This window comes from Psammomys obesus, unplaced genomic scaffold (genome assembly GCF_907164565.1).
Source record: "Psammomys obesus unplaced genomic scaffold, mPsaObe1.curated_primary_1811, whole genome shotgun sequence".
In the NCBI taxonomy this organism is placed as follows: Eukaryota; Metazoa; Chordata; class Mammalia; order Rodentia; family Muridae; genus Psammomys; species Psammomys obesus.
In genome coordinates, this window is record NW_026596039.1 from 4,198,291 (window position 1) to 4,218,567 (window position 20,277).

Genomic DNA, 20,277 nt, shown 5'->3' on the forward strand with positions numbered 1-20,277 from the left:
ACCCGGTACCAGCAGAGGTCTAAAACACGGGGCATCCATTCGGACAAGTGTGGAAGTTAGCACTGTGGATCTGCAGCTTTGAAAATGCTGAACTTGAGATCAGAAGGACTGCCCAAGAGGATTTGAGGGAGGGAGGGGGAAGAGACAGCCGCATGCTCCCACATGAAAGGCTTTCTCTCCATCCCGTAAATGCCTTTTTAAAGTCCCTGGGTTGTGGCTGTTGCTCGGCAGCACAGAGCTTGCCAGCCATGCATAAGACCCATGCTGTGATATGTGTCACTACTAAAAAATCAAAATCAAAGCAAAATTTGTGCACATAACATTTTAAATTTTTCCCTTATTCTTTGAGATTCTGTATTTACATCAGTTCCTCCTTCTCTTCCCTCCCTCTAAACACTCCCATATTCCTTTCCTTGCTCTCTTTCAAATCTATAAACTCTTTTTCATTAATTATTGTCACATCCACATATATATGAATATATGTACATAAACAGTCCTAAACAATCTGCTGTCTATATAATGATACCTGCATGTATGTTTGTATGCTTTCAGGGCTCATCATTTGGTATTGAATAACCAACTGGTGTCTTCCTCCCTGGGGAAGACTATCTTTCCCATTCCCAGCATTCCCCAGGTGCCTGAAGCTCCCTACGTAGAGTTGAGACTCCATGACCCCCTTCCATGCATATTAGCATGTCTGTGGCTATTGTACTCCTTCAGCTCATGTTTAGGCAGTCATATTGATGAGAGTTTATGGGTATCGGCTCTGACACTACTACAGAAAACTCCCTGATCCCCTGGCTCTTATAATATTTCTGGCTCTTATCATATTCTCCAATGAATCTGAGCCTTACATGCAGGAGTTATAGTGTAGATTTTTCCATCGGGACTGGGTTCTACAACTGTGTTTTCATTGGCTATAGTTTTCTGTGATGGTCTGTAACTGTTTCAAAGAGAAGTGTTCTAATGAGGCATAGGAGACTACACTTACCTGTAGGGGTTTTCACACATGCCAAGAAGAAGAAAGGACATTTTATTTTTCTTTTCTATCAGCTTAAACTTTGAGGGAAGAAAAAGCTCCTTAGCTTGTTAGACTATAATGTGTTTTACTTATTGATAAAAATAAATACCTCTTTCTACACCTTATCTCCTCAGTGGGGTATGAGTATGGGGAAAGGTAGTAGCCTGTGGTGGAGCCTTCTCAGAGGAGTGACCATCAGACTCTGGAAATGACAGATGCCTGTTGCCACAGAGATTATACACCCATTCCTAAGGTGCTGCCATGGGAGCTGTTTTAAAAATATCTCTGTTTATTGTATTTACTTTACAGTTGGCTCACAACTCACCCTAAATTTCAGTGCTTAACAGCATACTTCTTTATGTGTTTTTTCAATCTCTGTGTATGTGCGTGCAAGCACATATGTATGTTAATGTGAATGTGCATAATACAAGCCATATCACATGTGAGGAAGTCAGAGGACTTCTAGAAACAGCACTCAGGTTCTCTCCAAAGTATTGGTCCTTGCCTTCTACTCTGTTAGAGGTGCGCTTCTGGTTTTCTTCCACCAAGTAAGCCAGGCTACCCGGCCGGCAAGCCTCCAGGGGCTCTCCTATCTCTGCCTCCCAACTCTTTGCAGGAATTGTGGGATTCACTGCGGGGTCTGCCTTCCCTTGGTTACGGGAATCTGAACCCCCTGTCGTCCCAGCTGTTTGACAGGCATTTAATTTATTGATCCATGGCCACAGCCTACTTTCTTTCTTTTTAAAGCTTAACTGAAGTACAATTTACTTATAATAAAATCACCATTTTCAAAATACAACCCGGTGATTCTGAGTAAGTCGTGGAGTTGTGCACCATCTCAAGGTATTTTAGAACATTTTCATTCCTTGGCCTCACCCTCAGCCCCACTCATTCATTTTGTCTCTGGGTCTTAGAGATATTTCTTGTAAATGAAATCTTATGATAAATGATATTTTTTATGTGGTGTCAAACTCAGCACAGAGGTTTGAACACTCCTCCATGTGAAAGTGATCATCACTACTTCATCCTTTCATGTGGCCAGATACTTCATTGGGTTGACATAGAACAGGCTAGAATCCATCAGTTGTGCTCTGGGGACATTCCAAGTTGAGGCTAGTAGAGCTACAGATGCTCCATATGGTCACATAACTTTTTGTGTGTGAATGGACTCTGTCTTTTTTTCAAAAGATTTGTTCTTATTTTAATCCCCCCATCTCTGTCGACATGTGGGTATATGCACATGAATGCAGTGTACCCAGAGGCCAGAAGGTGGCACTAGAGCCCTTGGAACTGGAATTATAAGTGATTAATCCCCCCCCCCCAGATTTGGGTTCTAGAAACAGCACTCAGGTCCTCTGCAACAGCACAATGTACTTTTAACTATTAAGCCATTTCTCTATACCCCTTTATTCTCTTCTCTTATATTAGAGAATACAGTTCTCAAGCTTTTCTTACCTCTTTTCACTACATCTTTGCCATATATATATATATATATATATATATATATATATATATATATATATAGCACCACCACAGACCCTGGAGGTGAAGCTCAAAGAAACTATTGTATAAACTAACTTTCTACTCACTACTCACCTATCACCATTGGGTAAAGAGCATGGTCTCCCAGCATAATTGCTATGAGCAGATGAAACTCACTACAGGGGTACGCTTAGGCATATTGGTTATAAGACAGATAATCTCATGTGTTCAATTTAATTACAGCATCCTGGAACCTACAACAGTTTAGTATAACACCTTGCAGGTAGTTAGCTGCTTGATAAATGCTTGCTGATTGATTCTTAAAATCCCACCAAGTTTCATTTTTGGAAAGTAAAATAGCAAAAGATTCAATGTTTAACAGTAGTTCTCCATTTTGTGTAAACAGCTAAGGCCCTCTGAGAAAACACAGCGAAGTAGCCTAAGAGAGCCCAAATTACACTTTACCTGTTGGGCAGCCTTATTGATCTTGCTTGGCTCAGAAGGCCCCAGTGGAATCAATTGCTTCAGGGCTTGGGTGGGGAGGGTATTTGTGTTATGCCTTTGTGCTTTTTCAGCGGACTGCGATTAGACAGTCCTAACACACAGGGGAGGCAAGTCTCTTCTGGCAAGCAGCAGAGCCTTGTAGGCACATTTTCCTACAAGGTAGATTGGCCTGCATCCAGCATAGGCTAACTTTATCTCAGTTACTTTTTGCACTCTGCTCCAAGACCGTGTGGTTAAATTTCAGCTGTTAATTTCACGAATTCCAACCACAAGGAAACCCAACTCTCTTTGCGGTCTTTCAGTGGACATGTTAGCCACCATATTGGGTCCGAGATGCTGCCAACGCCTCCAGGCCTGTGGTCCGTGGGCTCTGAGGTAGCTTGCAATGAAAGCCCATCTCTAATTAGACAAATGAATATCTTCCCAGGGCTCAAGAAGTCAGTGGATTAGACAAGCATCCTACATGCCTGCCTGCAGGGCCTTCTGTGTGAGCTGGCTGCCAAGGCCAGAGACACACAGGGCCTTCCAGCCAGGCTCAACAACTCAACAACTTCTGCTATCTCATATCTACTGTCATATGATTGGCTGTCTTAGTTTCTTTTCCTTTTCCCATGATAAAGGCAACTTAAGGGAGAAGGGACTTTGAGGCTCATGGCTCAAAGATACTATGATCTTGGCAGGAAGTTGAGATTATGAGAGCTTGTACCAGCTGATCACATCATAATCAGAAACCAGAGACTGATGAACACACAATACTGCCAAGGTCCTTTTCTCCATTTATACAGTCCAGGATCCCAGCCAGTGAATGATACAACCCATAGTCAGTGGGTTTTCCCATGTCAATTAATATAACCAAGATTATCCACCAGCCAAATGTCAGGAGAAGCATTGCCCACATGGTTCTAGATTCCATCAAGCTGACAGTTAACACCATCACAGTGTCCAAAAGTGCTTTCTATTTTAATTTTCAAAGCGTGTGTTCTCATGCACATGTTCATTTCTCAGGAATGCTGGTTTTCAAATTTATTACAGATGAGGTTAAAGAATGTGGTAGCATGCAGGAGGCTGAGGCAGCAGAAGCATAGTGAATTTGAACTTGGTCTTCATGGTGCATTACAGAGTAGTAAGGGCTAGCACACAAGGCCCTCTCTATAAATAAACAAGCAAACAAATAAACAAAACTCAAATAATAATTATTTTTTCCACAAAAATATTCAACTTCTTAGCAGATGTCAATTTTAAAACATACATATTTCATTGCTTCCTCAATGCTTAATTATCTTCCTTAGAAAACAGAAAAAGGAGTTGAAGAGATGGCTCTGTGGCTCTGCACAAACATGAGGTTCTGCTCACAAAGCCCATATACATACAGTTGCACAGGTGTCTGTACCCACAATGCTGTGGGGGTCGTGGGCAGCCTGGCTCAAGTTCAGTGAGAGACCCTGACGCCAGGGCATATAGGAAAGGATTGTGGAGTAAGACACCATAGATCCTCTCTGATCTCTGGGAGTCCATGGACGGGTGTGCACATGGCTACACACACATGCGCATATGGTGTGGGCGCCCACGTGAAAGAGAAACAGAGAGACAACAACAAAAAATCAAAACATCAGAAAAAAAAACATAACCAAAATAATTCCAACCGTCTGAGTGTCCAGCTGTACTCTCAGCCTACAGTAAGCTGGAGCAGAGAAATTGGGAGTGTGAAGCCAGCTTGTACTACAGAAGACAAATAAACAACAGACAAAAGCTTTTTTTAAAATCCCAGACAAAACAACAACCTCCCCTTATCGTTGGTGCCACATTCCTTTGCTTTGGTTTTTTATTATCTGCTGTTGTCTGAAATACCAAGTGGAAAATTTCAGAAATGAAAAAAAAAATTATAGGCTTTAAATTGCACACTGCTCCGTGTGGCATGCTGACATCTTGCACTGGGCTGTTCTACCCTCCCAGGGTGGACATCATTTCTTTGTCAATAAGATGTTTCCACATAATTTTCACCACAACATATTCCTATAGTTATTGTGCTTCTTATTGCTGTTAGCTGTGCTTAATTTTTGGTTCAAGCTTTACCATAAGCTTGTACCTTTGGGACAATATTTCTAAGGTTGGGTAACAGCCACAGTGTCAGGTATCTTTGGGGGGGTGTCTTAAATAGTACCCCCTTAGATAAAGGGAGCCATGGATGCATGTTCCCTTAGGCAATTGCACTTTTTTTTCCTGAGATTACTGCTGTCCACTCAATTAGATTCTTCAGTAGTGATCTGCACTCTCCTTTCCCCTTCAACAATAATGTTCTTAATTTTTTTCCTCCAAAGTTTGACTTGCTCCCTCTGTAGGGCATTTTTATTTTTGTTTGTGCAGCATTCTTCCGTTCTGGGAGGTAAATGCTACTCTCTTCCATCAAGTATTCCAAGGGCACTCTCTTTTCCTTACCCAGGGACAGGCAATGATCCAATTGGCCAATCAGAGCCATTCCCTGTACTTTTCCACAGGACTGAGAGGGAATGGGGCTCTTGGCTTTCTCAAGAAAGCATTCTCTTGCTTAAGCAAGTCCCAGACGGCCTTTGGCAATTGCAGCCCAAAGCCTTGATTTCTGTGCTTATACTGTGTGTGTCCCTTCCCACTACCCCGCCATTGCTTTGTCCAGAGTTTTTCTGATTTGGGAAATTTAGTGATGACCTTTTAATTAGCAAATTAAAAAAAAATGATATGGGGCTAGAGAGGTGCCTCAGAGGTGAAGAACACTTGTTAAGCCATCATGAGGACCACAGTTTCAGATCCCAGATCACACATAACAAGCCAGGCCTCCAGGAAAACACTCGTAACCCTAGCTGCAAGTGAGGCAGAGACAGAAGATAGAAGCAGCTTGCTGGCTTTCCATCTAGCTGAGAAAACCTAAGCCCCGGACTCAGTGAGACTCTGTCTCAAAGGAATAGGCAGAGAGTGATAGATAGGAATAGGCAGAGAGTGATAGATGAGGGCTCGTGATACCCACTTATGACCTCTGCCTTTGTGCGTGCAGGCACATACGCACACACAGCTATGTGCACACACACACATAAACAAATGAAACCTTCAGGTTCTTGTTTTGAACTGTCTTGTTTTCAAAAACAACTGAGATGGGCACAGTGGTGCACACCTGTGATTCTAGCACTTGGGAAGTGGAGGCAGGAGGATTAGAGTTCAAGGTCATCTTGGCTATATACCTAACTTGAGTCTAGGTTAGATTGCCTGATTTTGTCTCAAACCACAACAACGATGAATCCTATTACTACTAGCAACAATAATGACAACAATAATAATAATAACCTGTTTTTTTGTTGGTTTTTTTGTTTTGTTTTTTAGATCATTCCAAATGTTCCCTGAGACAGAGATGAACCTAGATCAGTGGTTAGAAAATGTAACGCTGTGGGATTTGAAAACAACTGGTGTTCAATTGGTTTCATAGTTCTTTTTCCTCATAGTTTCAAGTCTCACACTAATGCCTTTGATCTACTTTGATTGATTTTTGTAAAAGGGTGAAAGACAGGGATCTAGTTCCATTCTTTGTCTACATGTGGACATCTAGATTTTCTGAGCATTGTTTGGTGAATAATATCTGGTTGTTGAATGTGCAATTTCCCACTTTAACCCAGTATCAAAGGGCTCTAGAAGCACAGGATTACTTCCGGGCGCTGGGGCCTCAATTCTATTGCATTGATCTATGTTTTGCACCCATGCCACACTGTTCTTGTTATTACGGCTTTGCAGTATAATTTGAAGTTAAGTGTTGGGATTCCTCCAATATTACTCATTTGTTTGAGATTGCTTTGTTTATTCACCACCTTTTTGCATTTCCATCAGAATTTTAGGATTTTTTTTCTAGATCTGAGAAGAAAATTATTAGCATTTCGATGGGGTCTTTGAAACTACAGATTGTTTCATCAATTTGACAATTTCCCAAACATTTATTCTCCCAATCCGTGCACATGAGGAGAGGTTTGTAAAGTTTTCATTGTAGATACCTTCCATATACTTGGTTAGGTTTCCTGATCTCATTCCTGGCGTGTTTGTTAATGGTACATGGAGAAACTAGTGATTTTTGTATGATGGTTTTGTGATTTTTCAGACCTATGACTTTTCTGGTGGAATCTTTAGGCTCATACTGTCTGTCATTGAGGGTGATTTGATTCCTCCCTTTATTGTTTGTATCCCCTTTATTTCCACCTCATTTCATTTGTCCACATATCTCTATGTGTTTCAAATGAAATGCTTTCAATGCTCCCTATTGAAGTAGTGTTAGCTGTATGTTTATTATATACAGATTTTATTATATCGAGATACAACCTATTCCTATTACTTCAGGTTCCCAGATGAAAGCAGCTCAAGGAGCTGAGCAACCTGCAGCTCCAGACTCAGGGCTCTGGTACTCACAGACATCCACAGGTGCAAAAGGACTTGCTCCCTAGCACAGAGGACTGGGCCAACACATACCTTGCCCTAAATAGCCATCAGTCGCCGCTGCTCAAACCTCTCAGCAGTTTGGATCTAACCCTCCCCCTCTCTGTGGAGGCCTCTCCTGCCTGTCTCCTACCCTGACATTGTGCCAAGGTGTCCCTGAGACTCTCTGATTTGTTATCACTCCCTGTTTTCGGGTCCCCAGAGTACATATCACACAATAGGTGCCCTGTCAACACAGTACCTGGCTACAGCACTCCAAGACGTGGGGACCAGTGTATTTCTCCAGTGCTGGCCTGTCATTCAGGAAGGGTCACCCTTCCCTTAAATCCCTACACTGGACTTAAGGCTTCTGAGATGTAGGGCTTCTCTAGTACCTCTCTGCCCATCTCTGTCTCTCTGTCATTCTGTCTTTCTCTCTTTCCATCTCTTCTGCGGGTTGAAGCTGTGACTTCCTCCCAGATTAGCTTTCTAAATGAAAGACCTCAAAGTCAACCATGGTGTTGAAATGAAGAGGAAGTTGTAGTGAAAACAAAACAAAACAAAACAAACCCCACAAGGACAGAAGGCTCTACCTGAGACAGAGCAGGCTGCGTTTGAGACAGCGCAATATTCACATCCTATATGCTGCCATGCAGGTCTGTACTAAATAGATGTTATGCTTTTCACTGATTCTGTGTGAATTTCATTTGATGTAATAGAAAAGGTAACTGGAGAAGAATACATTGGTTACTGATGTAGCAAATAGAGGAGCGTGCTTCTCTGAATCATGGTTTTCTTCTATGACAAATAATTAAGGAACAGACTATCTTTGAAATGTGTAGGTTTTCCTAGTAGGGATCATAACAAATCAGAAAGGAAATTCTAAAGCTGAAAAGACAAGAAACCACGATTCCCAGACTTTCAAGGGTCTTTCTAGCTTTTTCCAGCCAACAGAATTTTCTTAGGTCAGGAGAGGTTCAAAAAAGAAGGGAGCTATTAATTCTGTAGGGATTTATTATACAAGACTGCTTACATATTGTGCAGCCTAAGGCTAAATGAAAATGTGGAATCCCATGTTCAAAATTACCAATAATTTCAACACATCAACACAATAATATTAGCCCAAGCTTGTTATTCTTGTACAGGGCTCTGAGCAACAGCACAGGTCGGACACTCATGAAGCCAGCCTTGGGTAGACAACACAGCGTCCTCCACTGGGCTTATTTAAAATGGCAGATTCAGTCTGAGAAAGTAGCTCAGTGCTACAGTGTATGCTTATCATGCACAGGGCTCTGGATTTGATTCTTCATGGCAAGAGACAGAGACAGAGAAAGAAAGCAAACCACAAGTAGCTTCAAGGCTGAGCAAAGCTGAGTGTCTGAATCTCTTTTTTTATTTTATTTTTTGTGTGTTAGTAATTTTTTTATTTTTTATTTAACTTTTATTAATTACACTTTATTCATTTTGTATCCCCCCATAAGCCCCTCCCTCCTCCCCTCCCAGTCCCACCTTCCCCCCTTTTCTGCATGCATGCCCCTCCCCAAGTCCACTGATAGGGGAGATCCTCCTCTCCTTCTTTCTGATCTTAGTCTATCAGTTCTCATCAGAAGTGGCTGCATTGTCAGGATTCTAGGTTATCTCCATGGATAGTCCTTGGTTGGAGTATGAGTCTCTGGGAAGTTCCCTGAATCTCTTTTTAAAGCAATCTTTTGGCTATCACAGGAGCTCCTCAGGACTTGGGGTAGAGCTCAGTGCTCCATTGCCTAGCTAGCCTGCAAGGTCCTAGTACCACAAAAATAATAAGTAAATAAATAAATTCAAAGCTTCGTGGACCATCTACATACTAAATGATTTATAGGTGAATAATAAAGGGAACAAATAAATGCCCAATAATCTTGAGTTTCTTCGAATCCTCCAAAATTGAAGTTTTGCGGCCTTAGCTCATCACAACAACCTGTATCTAAGCGGCCTGTCATCTGCGAAGAAGATCTGCCTTTGGTAGATAAATGTCCATTCTTTTTTTTTTTTTAATAATGTATTTTATATACATTGGTGTTTTACCTACATATATGCCTGAATGAGGATGTCACATCTTGGAGTTACAGACAGTTGTGAGCTGCCATGTGGGTGCTGGGAATTGAACCCAGGTCCTCTGGAAGAGTAGTCAGTGCTCTTAACCACTGAGCCATCTCCCAGCCCTTGTAAATGTCCATTCTATCCTCATCTATGAGGTGTGTCCGGTTACCCTCTCCCAGTGCAATTTTCCTCACCCTTTTCTGTTGCTGTGATAAAATGCCTTGACCAGAAGTAAATTGGGGAAGAAGGGGTAAATAGAACCTTACATGTCTGCATTAGGCAGGGTTCTCTACAGGAACAGAACTGATAGAATGAATATGTATGTTCCATGAGGCTGGTGTCTCAGCAGGTTTTCAGTACACACAAAATCCCCAAGAAGTAGGCTGTAATGCCAGCCAAGGAATGGGCTTGTTGGTAAGAGTGTAAGCAAGCAGGCGAAGAGCAGAGGCTTCCTTCTTCCTTGTCCTCTCTAGGCCACCAGCAGAAGGTGTGGCCTATATTAAAGGTGATCTTCCCACCTCAGAAGATCCAGATTAGAAGTCAATCTTCCAGTGAAACTCACTCAGAGGTGTACCCAGCTTCATGGGGCTTTCGTTAATTCCTGACAGTTGTAAAGTTGACAACCAAGAACAGCCACCACGCGTGTCGCAGTCACCGTCCATCATAAAAGGAAGACAGGACAGGAGCCCAAGCAGATGCCGTGGAGAAACGCTTCTCCCTGGCTTTCTCCTCTTGGCTTGGTCATCGTGCTTTCCTAAACAGAGCTACCTGGAGCTACCCAGGGGTGGCACTACCCACAGTGGGCCCTCCCACACCCATCATCAGGCAAGACAGTACTCCACAGACTTGCTTAGAGGACAATTTTGATGGCGGAAGTATTTTCCTAATGGAAGTTGCCTCTTCCCAGATGACCTTGGCTTGGGTCAAGATGACAAAAACCTAACTAGCGCTACCCTGTTATAAATGGCTCCTTTAAAAATTGCGTCAGATTGTTTATTGATATCATATAGGAATAGAATTGATTTTTGTGGTTGTTAACATTGTATCCCGTGACCTTGCTGAGCTAAATTCACTTATTTCCAGCAAAGTGAGATTTGGGATTGATGTAAAGAAACCATTCCCGCATGCATTACCATGCTGACCTTGAATAATGGCGCTTTCACACCTTTTCGATCTATAAGCCTTTCTTTCCTGGCCTTATTCCACTGATTGATGCTAAATGAAATAGAATAGACATAGCAGCATCTGTTCTCTCTGTGTCTAGGTCTCTCTCTCTGCCTCTCTCTGTCCTTCTCTCTCTCTTCATCTCTCTACCTCTCTCTCTCCCTCCCCCTCTCTTCCTCCCCCTCTCTGCCTCCCCCCATCTGTGTTTGTGTGTGTGTGTGTGTGTGTGTGTGTGTGTGTGTGTGTGTGTGTTTCCAGGCTTGTGAAGAGCATTTTATCCCTTATGGTGAAATACGGTGTTAGCTGTGCATGTTGCAGGCACCCCTGATCAGGTTATGCTCTTCAGTTTTTGTAGTCCTGACAAACACCTGTGAGTCTTTTAAAATGGTTTTTAAAGGGAAAAAAAGATTTTTTTTTTTTGTTTTGGTGAAGTCTAATGATTTGTTTGTTTTTTTTTTTTTTTTTCTTTTCTGGCTTATGCATTTTTTAAACTTTCATTGTGAATATTCATTGTACTTGGGGCTGTGCTACATAAAGACATTTTCATACAACTAAATGTTATATACTGAGCATGTCCCCCATATGTCCTCTTCCTCTCTTCACTCCTTATCCCTCTCAATTTCCCTTTGCCTCTCCCAGACAGTTTTGGTTCTAGGAAAGATTTATATAGACTCATACTTTCATCGGATCCTGTCTGTGTCTCAATGCAGCCAGTGTGGTGAAGCCATATCATGGCAGCAACAATACGCAGTACAGCAAGACTTTCTCGCCTCCAAAAGAACCCACAGCCTCCAAATCAGCACCAATATCTGGACACCCTGTTCAAATGCACAAGCCTGTGGGGACACATTTCACCTTCAAACCACAGCATTCTCTTGAAGAAAGCGGTTTCTGGGAATGGGCCTATAGGATAGCCCCCATTGCAGCCTAAGTTCTTGGTGACATGGTCTGCCAAGATGCAAGCACGCAGCAGCTAATGCTTCCATCACCAGAAAGCCACCTATTTCCACGACTTTCAGTCACAGTGGACTGCATCCCTTCAAACTATGGGACCAAGTAAACCTTTCTCCCTTACTACCTATTTTCACCATCATGGAGAATGCCCTCTGCCGTGCCCCTCCTGCCATGATTCTCATGCCAATGTCCCCTCAGACAGTGAAACAAAATAAACCCCTCTTCCCTCAAAGTAGCCCTGTCATGTATTTTATGACAGTGATTAGGAAAACAACTAATACAGAAAATTAGTACCCCAAAAGTGGGCTCGCTGCTGTGGCCTGGGGAAGTTGAACCAGGTGGTTCATAGGCCTTTGAAACTGATTTGGGGAAGGATGTGCAAGAGTTCAAAGCTATGGGCTGAAATGTCTGGAGTGCTGTAAGCAGAACTGCATGGGTTATGCTGGCCGCAGTGAGGAAGGCCAGAATGCAAACCGAAATGCAGATGATGATGGCCAAACTCAAAATGTTTTATAGGAGAACAATGGACCAGAGGACATTCATGCAACATTTTGCCAGAGCATGTAGCTGCCATATGCTTGTGTCTTGAAAACCTGAGTGAGGCTCAAACGAAAGAAATACAATAACATGTTGGGGGAAGGAAGTGCTTCAAGACAGGGTAGTGTTCAGGCGGTGGCATTAGTGTTCAGGCTAATGCTCTGCTCTTAGCCTGATTATGGTGAGAAAGAAAGTATAGATGTTTTTAAAAATATTTAGTATAGCAAGGAAAGCAAGAATAAGAGCAAACTAAAGGCCTGGAATAGACAGCACAACAGTAATTATTGTCAAAAATATTAACACAAATGAGGAAAAACGTTATACTCAACCCTAGAATAATGGAAAAGGTGCCTTAAAGGCAAAAGCCCCAGATGAATGGTGCTATGGTATAAAAATGCAGATTTATTCCGGAGGAGAGTGTTTGAACAGAGGGTGTCTCTGTAGAGGTTCCCTGCTAGAAAAACAACACCCCAAGGAAGTGTTTCCCAGGTTCAGTCATCAGATACACAGAGGCCGCTGTTGCTGTGTTGAAAGGGTAGCAGGTTACATGGCAAGCCGGAAGCAGAACTTCGTGGTAATGTCCACGTGGTGCCGATGGTGCATCCACAGAGAACTGCATAGGGACAGGGCCTCAGGGGCTTTCAGCACCACAGCAAGGTGCAGACACCAGACAATGTGTGGCAGGGTTAGCTGTTCTGCAAGGAGGTCCTGAGACCATTAAGTGACACTGTAAAGATGAAGCCTGGGTTGCAGGGGAGACCTCAGCTGTAGATGCTAGGAGTGTGGACTGTCCATTCAGTAAAGCTGTGCATGTGGAGTGGAGCCAGTCTGAGAGTGGGCTGCAAGTGATGCTGACAGCAGAGCTGGAGGGCTATGACTATACAAGCCTATGGTAGACCAGATGGCACAGCCATGATCCCTGAACGCTGGAGAGGGAGTTTCAGGATTTGATGTTTGCCCTGCTAGATTTATGGATTGTGTTGGCACAGGCTCAGGCTCTTCTTTTAGAATGTTTGTACCACTCTATATTGAATGACATATTTGCTTTTTTTTTTTTTTATTTTGTGGAGATTTACATTAAGAGATTGCCTTTCTCTACCCAGCAGGGTATTGAGGCAGATGTTGAGACTCATAGCCAAATTTTGGGCAGAGTACGGGGAATCTTATGAAAGAAGTAGGAGATAGTAAGTGCTGGAAAGGACAGGAGCTCCACAAGGACAGCAACAGATCCCAAAATTCTGGGCACAGGGTTCTTTTCTGAAACTGATACTCCAGCCAAGGACCACTCATGGAGATGGCCTGGAACCCCTGCACAGAGGTAGCCTATGGCAGTTTAGTATCCAAGTGGCCTCCATATTAATGGGGACAGGGACTGTCTCTTATATGAACTGATTGCCCTGCTCTTTGATCACCTCCCCCTGAGGGGGGAGCAGCATTACCAGGCCACAGAAGATGATAATGCAGCCACTCCTGATGAGACCTGATAGACTAAGGTCAGAGGGAAGGGGAGGAGGACCTCCATTTTCAGTAGACTGGGAGAGGGACATGGGTGGGGAAGAGGGAAGGTGGGATTGGGAGGGGAAGAGGGAGGTACAGGAGGGATACAAAGTGAATACACTGCAATTAATAAAAATAAAAATAATTAAAAACAAACGAACAAACAAAGAGATTGCCTTCAACCTCAGAAGAGACTTTGAACTTTGGAATTTTAAACTGTAAGACTATAAGGACTTTTGAAGTTGGACTAAATTCATTTTGCATGAGAGATGAATGTGAGTATTTGGGTCAGGGATAGAATGCCTTGGTTTGAATGTGAAACATCCCTCACAGGTTCATGTATTTGAATAGTTGATCTCTGAGTAGTACTACTATTTTGGGGAGGTTGTGAGCCCTTTAGAAAGTGGATCTTCACTGACGATGAGTGATTATCAGAAAGTCCTTGTGACCACTTTTGGCCTGAGTTTCCATGCTGCTTCCCAGTCTGCTGAAATGTGAGCATGACATTGCATTCTTCCAACACCACACCTTATCCATCATGGTGGACTCTACACCATCAAACCACAAGCCAAAAATAAAACCAGCCTCCTTTGTGTTGCTTTTGGGTATTTTATCACACTGATGAGAAAAATAACTAATACAGACCTATTTCATAGAGGTGAGTTTAACTGTTGACTTGAGACTATTAGAATGACTTGGGAAGAGAATCTCAATGAAAGATTGTTTGGATCAGGTTGTCCTGTGGCCATGTCTGTGGGGGGTTATCTTGATTGTCTTAATTGATTGGGATGAGTCAGCTTAAATGAGGGCAGCATCATTCTCTGGATTTGGGTCCTCGATTGTATAACAGTGGAGAGGGGTAGCCTAGCTACCTTAGGATGGGATACGGCTGTTTTGAACCCTCACCTTGACTTTCTGCTATGATGGACTATAATCTGAACAGTCACTAATGCCTATCTATTACTTGACCCTATGGAGTTTGAGATCAGGAAAGTATAGCTCTCTTTTGGGGTAGACCTCTACTGGATAGCCATACAATTGATTTCATCATGTTGAATTCCACACAAGTACATTTATCTTTCCTTTTTAATCTTATAACTTTCTACTGTTAGTTCTAAGGTGACAATAGGCATTTGACCTAATCTATTACCCATACCTGCCCAAACAGATGTTAGAATGGGCAAATTAAAATTCCAGACATGGTGCACACACCTGCAATCTCAGCACTCAAGACATTTAAGGCAGGAGGATGCAGAGTTCAACACCAGCCTTGGCTGCATAATGAGTCATGGAACAGCTTGAGCTACATGGTAAGATCCTGTCTCAAGGAAAGAATAAAGGGAAAATCAACTTTGGAAAACAACCTATGTGACAATGGAAACAGCAGTGCGGTGCCTTTCTTAAGTTTCTTCAGACTACACCGCTCACGGCAACACTACTGACTCTAGGGGTTGACACTACTTAATTACTTTCCTCCCGAATTAAGATCTAACCCTTCATTCACCAGAACTACGCCACTTTAATGGATGGCAATAAATGCTATTTTATGAAAAACATTAACTACAAATGAATAAAAACGAAGATAAACATTGAAAGAAGGAGGTAAAACGTCACAAAATTCTCATTTTCAAAAATGGAACACTGAATAGGTATCTAAAAGTGATGAAACTGTATATAATAATATATATGATCAAATCATTTGTTAAGTATAAAAATTGGTGCTAGAAGAAAGAAAAGCCGAAAGCAAATTCATCTGGGATGGCCTTATAGACAGGAGTTAAAGACAGTTGTGAGCTGCCATGTGGATGCTGGGAAGCAAACCCAGGTCCCCTGGAAGAGCATTACATGCTCTTGACTGTGGAGAGATCTCTTCAGCCTGTGGGAGTGGCCTTACAGAAAGGAGTCAGAGGCAACAGCGATCTTGTATGCCTTTTCAGTACCTTTTGATTTTTTTAAAAAGTTAAGCACACGATTGCTTTTTAGAACTAAACATTAACTTTTAAAAACTCAGTTAATTGGGCTTCTCTGTAAGCCCCAGTTCCAGAATCTATTAATTATGTCTTAAATGTCATTGCCTAATATTTTAAAACAGGAAAGGGGAAGATAGCTTTTTCCCTCACAATATAATGCTGCCTTTGGTATGTGGTTATCACTTGTGTCAGAAAGATAAATTTAATCACCTGCCGGTGTCCTATTGTTATGAAATGACAGAGTTAATGCAATTTATTCAGTACTCTTGTTCCATCACTAATGTGTCACTCAGAATCAGGCTCTAATTTTACAAAAATGATTTAATTTTTGTTCTAGATTTAAAAAAAAATCATTTCTGCCAATTTGCTTATATATAGAGAGAAAGGAATTTCAGTGAGAAGCTAAAATCTAATTTCCTAAATTGTTCCAGTTCAGAGAGAAAAATGATTTTATTTTTCACGGGATATTTTTTTTTCAGGCTTTCTATCTATGTAATTAAAGGTCATCCAACCAACCCTCTCTATTTGGCAGCTAGGTAAACTGAGGTCATGAGAAAGGCTAGAATTACATCAGCAGTCCAGAGACGCCATGACCTTATCCTTTTGAGGTGCTTCTGATCTGAGCTCAGGTCACCACAAAGCTGACATTCAGTCCTTTGTGCCACATGCTATAGCTGCCTAATTTGCATATTCCTTCAGTCAGCAAATACTGCCTCGCTCCTGTTGTGAATGTGGACTGAACAAGGCCAGCTTCCCATCTTAAAAAAGAGATCACAGAGGCTCGACAGGACCTGGCCCTCTGCTCCTGTGCAGTGAGTCCAGACGCTCCCTGTGCCCAGGAAGGACTGAAGTGTCATGGGCATCATTACATACCGCCCCCAGCCCCAGAGAAGGGAGACAGCAGCCTTTTAGAATAATGAGCAATTGCCCACAGAAAACCCTCCTTTGTTCAAAGCAAAGCTTGTGTTTGCGTGGGAGAGGTTGGGCTTGGCACAAAGTACTAGATGCATGAATGCTAACATGCATCCTTAGAATCTTTTGGGGTCCCCATGGATGAGGGATAAGGCTGGCAGCTGATGGAAAACCCCTCCCAGGTGTCACAGCAAAGGGGCAGTGGCTAATGTGTAGGTGACTATATGGGCAGTGATACATTGGGTAATGTAGAGAACATAAAGTGGCTCTTTTTCAAGAGATTCTTTTTGTTCTATATCATCATTATACTAAGGAAGCTTCAGAGGCAGGAGGAAATGTGCTTTGGAACCTGACAAGCTCAAACTCCTGCTTCCTATCTTAACCCACTGTGGTTGTATGGGTTATAGCAAACATTCAGATAGGAAGTTGAGCAGAAGTTTCTACAGAAAAGCCACACCTGCATTAAAGATTCCTTAAGACTGACTCATTGATTGGTTAGACTGACTGATTAGAACTTCAGTGATTATTCAGAGTTGGAATGTTGCAGGTCTGGAGCCAAATTAACTCGGGCTAGCTTCGTCCTCCTTAATAGCCATCCATTGCCAAATTTGTATTTGAACTAATATCCTTGTGACCATTAGGTAAATCTTTTTGTAATGTGCTCACAGAGCACCGGCTTCCACCAAGCTAAAAGCTGAGAATCTCACTAGACATGCAGCATCCTTGGCCACCTTGCTGTAATGGGTCCACCTGATAGTCCCACCAACGTATTTTAAAGTGCCTTGATTCATTACTTCCTTTTATTCTGTTACTCTAAAAATTTCATGAACCTGTTCCCATTTGGAGCATGGGATTTGGCTAGCCTGAATCTGTGTTCAGGCCTGAATCTGGCCCTGGGGTTGAGAGCAGAGGACCATAAGGGACAGTTTATGTTTACACAACATGGACTTGATATGGGTGTCCAGTATGAGCTAGCACAAGGTGGTTGACATTGGAAGTTCTGGGAATGCCAAGGTAAACAGTGATGCAATGTTATATAACTAGTGTGTGTGTGTGTGTGTGTGTGTGTGTGTGTGTGTGTGTGAAAGAGAGAGAGAGAAAGAGAGAGAGAGAGAGAAGAAACAGAGAGAGAGACTATCTAAATATGGCTATGAGGTCAGAGACCTGGGCTGTTGCCTGAGCCGTAGTGAGAGGCTGAGGCTTTCCCCTGCCAGTAGCCTATGTGTTTACCTGTAAGCCTGTGTACCTACGTTCATGTGGCCTGGGCCTGCCTTTGTTGTGACCTGTGTGTATCCATGTCTACCTGGGTACTCGCTGGTAGCAGCCAGCCCAGGGCCTTTACCGAGAGTAAATAACTGAGTCTTCAAAATCTCTACAGCTTGCCAGCCTTCTATGCCGCTTCCTGCTTTCCTGACCCTGGGGCAGGACCACACAGCTGGTCATTCATATTTGGCTCCAGAATATACCACTCCTTCTTCCTTGTGAAGTGAGAGCTGAATTTTCGTGTCAACAGGAACTATTGTAGTTGTGTTCATGAACTACCACTCGACCTCAGTGTAAGACTGGAGAGCAGGAACGCCCAGATTACTTGAGAGCTGGTTTCCTGGAGAAGCACCTGTCTCCTAATGCTGTCTGTCTGTCTGGAGCTCTTCACACTGAGAAGTCTGAAGACCCAGCCCTGGTTCCTGGTGGGCCTTGGAGCAGCCACTGACTGGAAGTCTTATTTGCTGTCGCTCCCCAGAGTTCCATCAATATCAGTGAATGTCTCCCAGAGCTCAAACCAAGAGGGGGCAGTGTTCTTTCTGCCTGGGAAGGATTTTTATTGTCTTCAGTTGGTGAACCAAACTGCTTTGCAGCTTAGAACACATCTTTCCTAGGTCTTTTCTTGTTTTCTTATTCTTCCTCCCTTTCTTTACCTTTTCTCTCCTCGTCTCTTTTCTCCCACCTTCCCCCATGTTTCTTCATTCTTCTCCTTCCTCACTCCTTCCTTCCCTCTCTCTTTGCATTGCTGTTCCTCATCCCCCAACTTCAGGGCCCTTTTTAAAACCAAAGTTTCACTATGGAGCTCAGGTTGGCCTTGAATTCACAGTGCTTCTTCCCCAACCTCCCAAGTTCTGGGATTACAGGTATGCACCACCACAGCCAGCTAAGAGCCCATCTATCACACAGGCCACTCCTACCCATTGGTACAGTTCTCAGGAAGAGACCCCATAGGCTCAGGCCCTTTCCTAACCCTACACACATCTCTCCTTCCTACTCATGCTCTGTTTGGGCCTCATTTTTAAAAGCTTCCCCCCCCCCACGCTTTAAAATAATTCATTCTAGGAGGTGGTGGTGGGGACAGTAGAATTTAACCCTAAAAGGAATCTGATGCCGCTTTTGATTTGATGTCAAAGTGGTACATGTTTAGTGATAGCTTGAGAAGTTTGAACAACCTTGTATAACACAATCAAACTTGTTTGCCTTCACGTTGGGGTAGGTAGGATAGAGCCCTAAAACAAACTGACTTCTTAGTAGAGTTAGACAATGTTTCCAGCCCTGTCTCATGAATCACCATATTCTAGATTGGGAGGGTCCCCAAAGGCCCATGGAATCACTCCTTAGGGTGTCACTCTTAGGAAATATTGGAGTCTATGGGGGATGTGGCCTAGTAAGAGGATTTTAGGTCATTTGAGATGTGCTCTTGAAGAGAACAGCGTCCAGTCTCCTAACCGCTGCTTCCTGGCCATGAAGTGGCTTTGTTCCTCCACCTGTCCCCACCGCCATGGTCTGTGGCTCAAAGCATTGGGGCCAATATAAATCAAAGACTGAAATTTCTGAAACCATAAACTAAAAGAAACCCTTCAGCTTTGTGAGTTGGTTATATCGGATTTATTTGTGATATCAATGGAAAGCTGACCAGTTGGTCAAAAGAATAAAAAAAAATAATGAACAAAATAGAAACAAAACTAGGAAACACCTACAAGCCAGAAGTGGTAAACCAGGTACTCAGAAGGGTGAGGCAGGAGGAACACAAGTCCAAGAGCATTATGGGTCATATCACAAGGGCCTGTTCAAAAAAAGGAAAAAGAAAACCTCTACAAATAGTCTCTTAGTCTGTCTGTCTGTATCTATGTGTGTGTGTGTCTGTCTGTCTATCTGTCTCTTGTGCACACACCAGTGTATGGGGGTGTGGCACCCACACATGGCCAGAGGTTAACATTTAGTATCTTGCTCTATCATTTTCTGTCTTACTTCTGAGACAAGTCTCCCTCTGAACCTACAATTCACCAATTCAGCTAGTCTGACTTGGTAATTCACTATGGCGGGCCTCAGCACTGGGGCAGCCTGTGCATTCTACTATGCCTGGCTCTTTGTGTAGGTGCTGAGAAAAAGCTCACATCCTCAAGCTTGCACAGCAAGCTTTTTGACTATTGAACCGTATCTCCAGCCCCCCCACCAAATGGATTCTTAATGAGCCAGTCTGCATGCTAAGTCTGGGAGTTACCTTGTATACATTTACATAAATTAACGTAAATTTACATGAACATAAATGCTTCCTGCCCCTTATTTCCTTTGAGGGCAAGGACTTTCTCCTTTATGGCTCAGTGCTGTAGCATTAAACTTTACACCTGGTGGACTCTCCACAAATATCTTCAGGCCCTTGAACATCATTGTTGGTGCTGTTGCCACCTTCCTCAGGTCTGATACAGCATTGAGTCCCTTCATCATTCCATTGAGAGCCCAGACATATTTTTC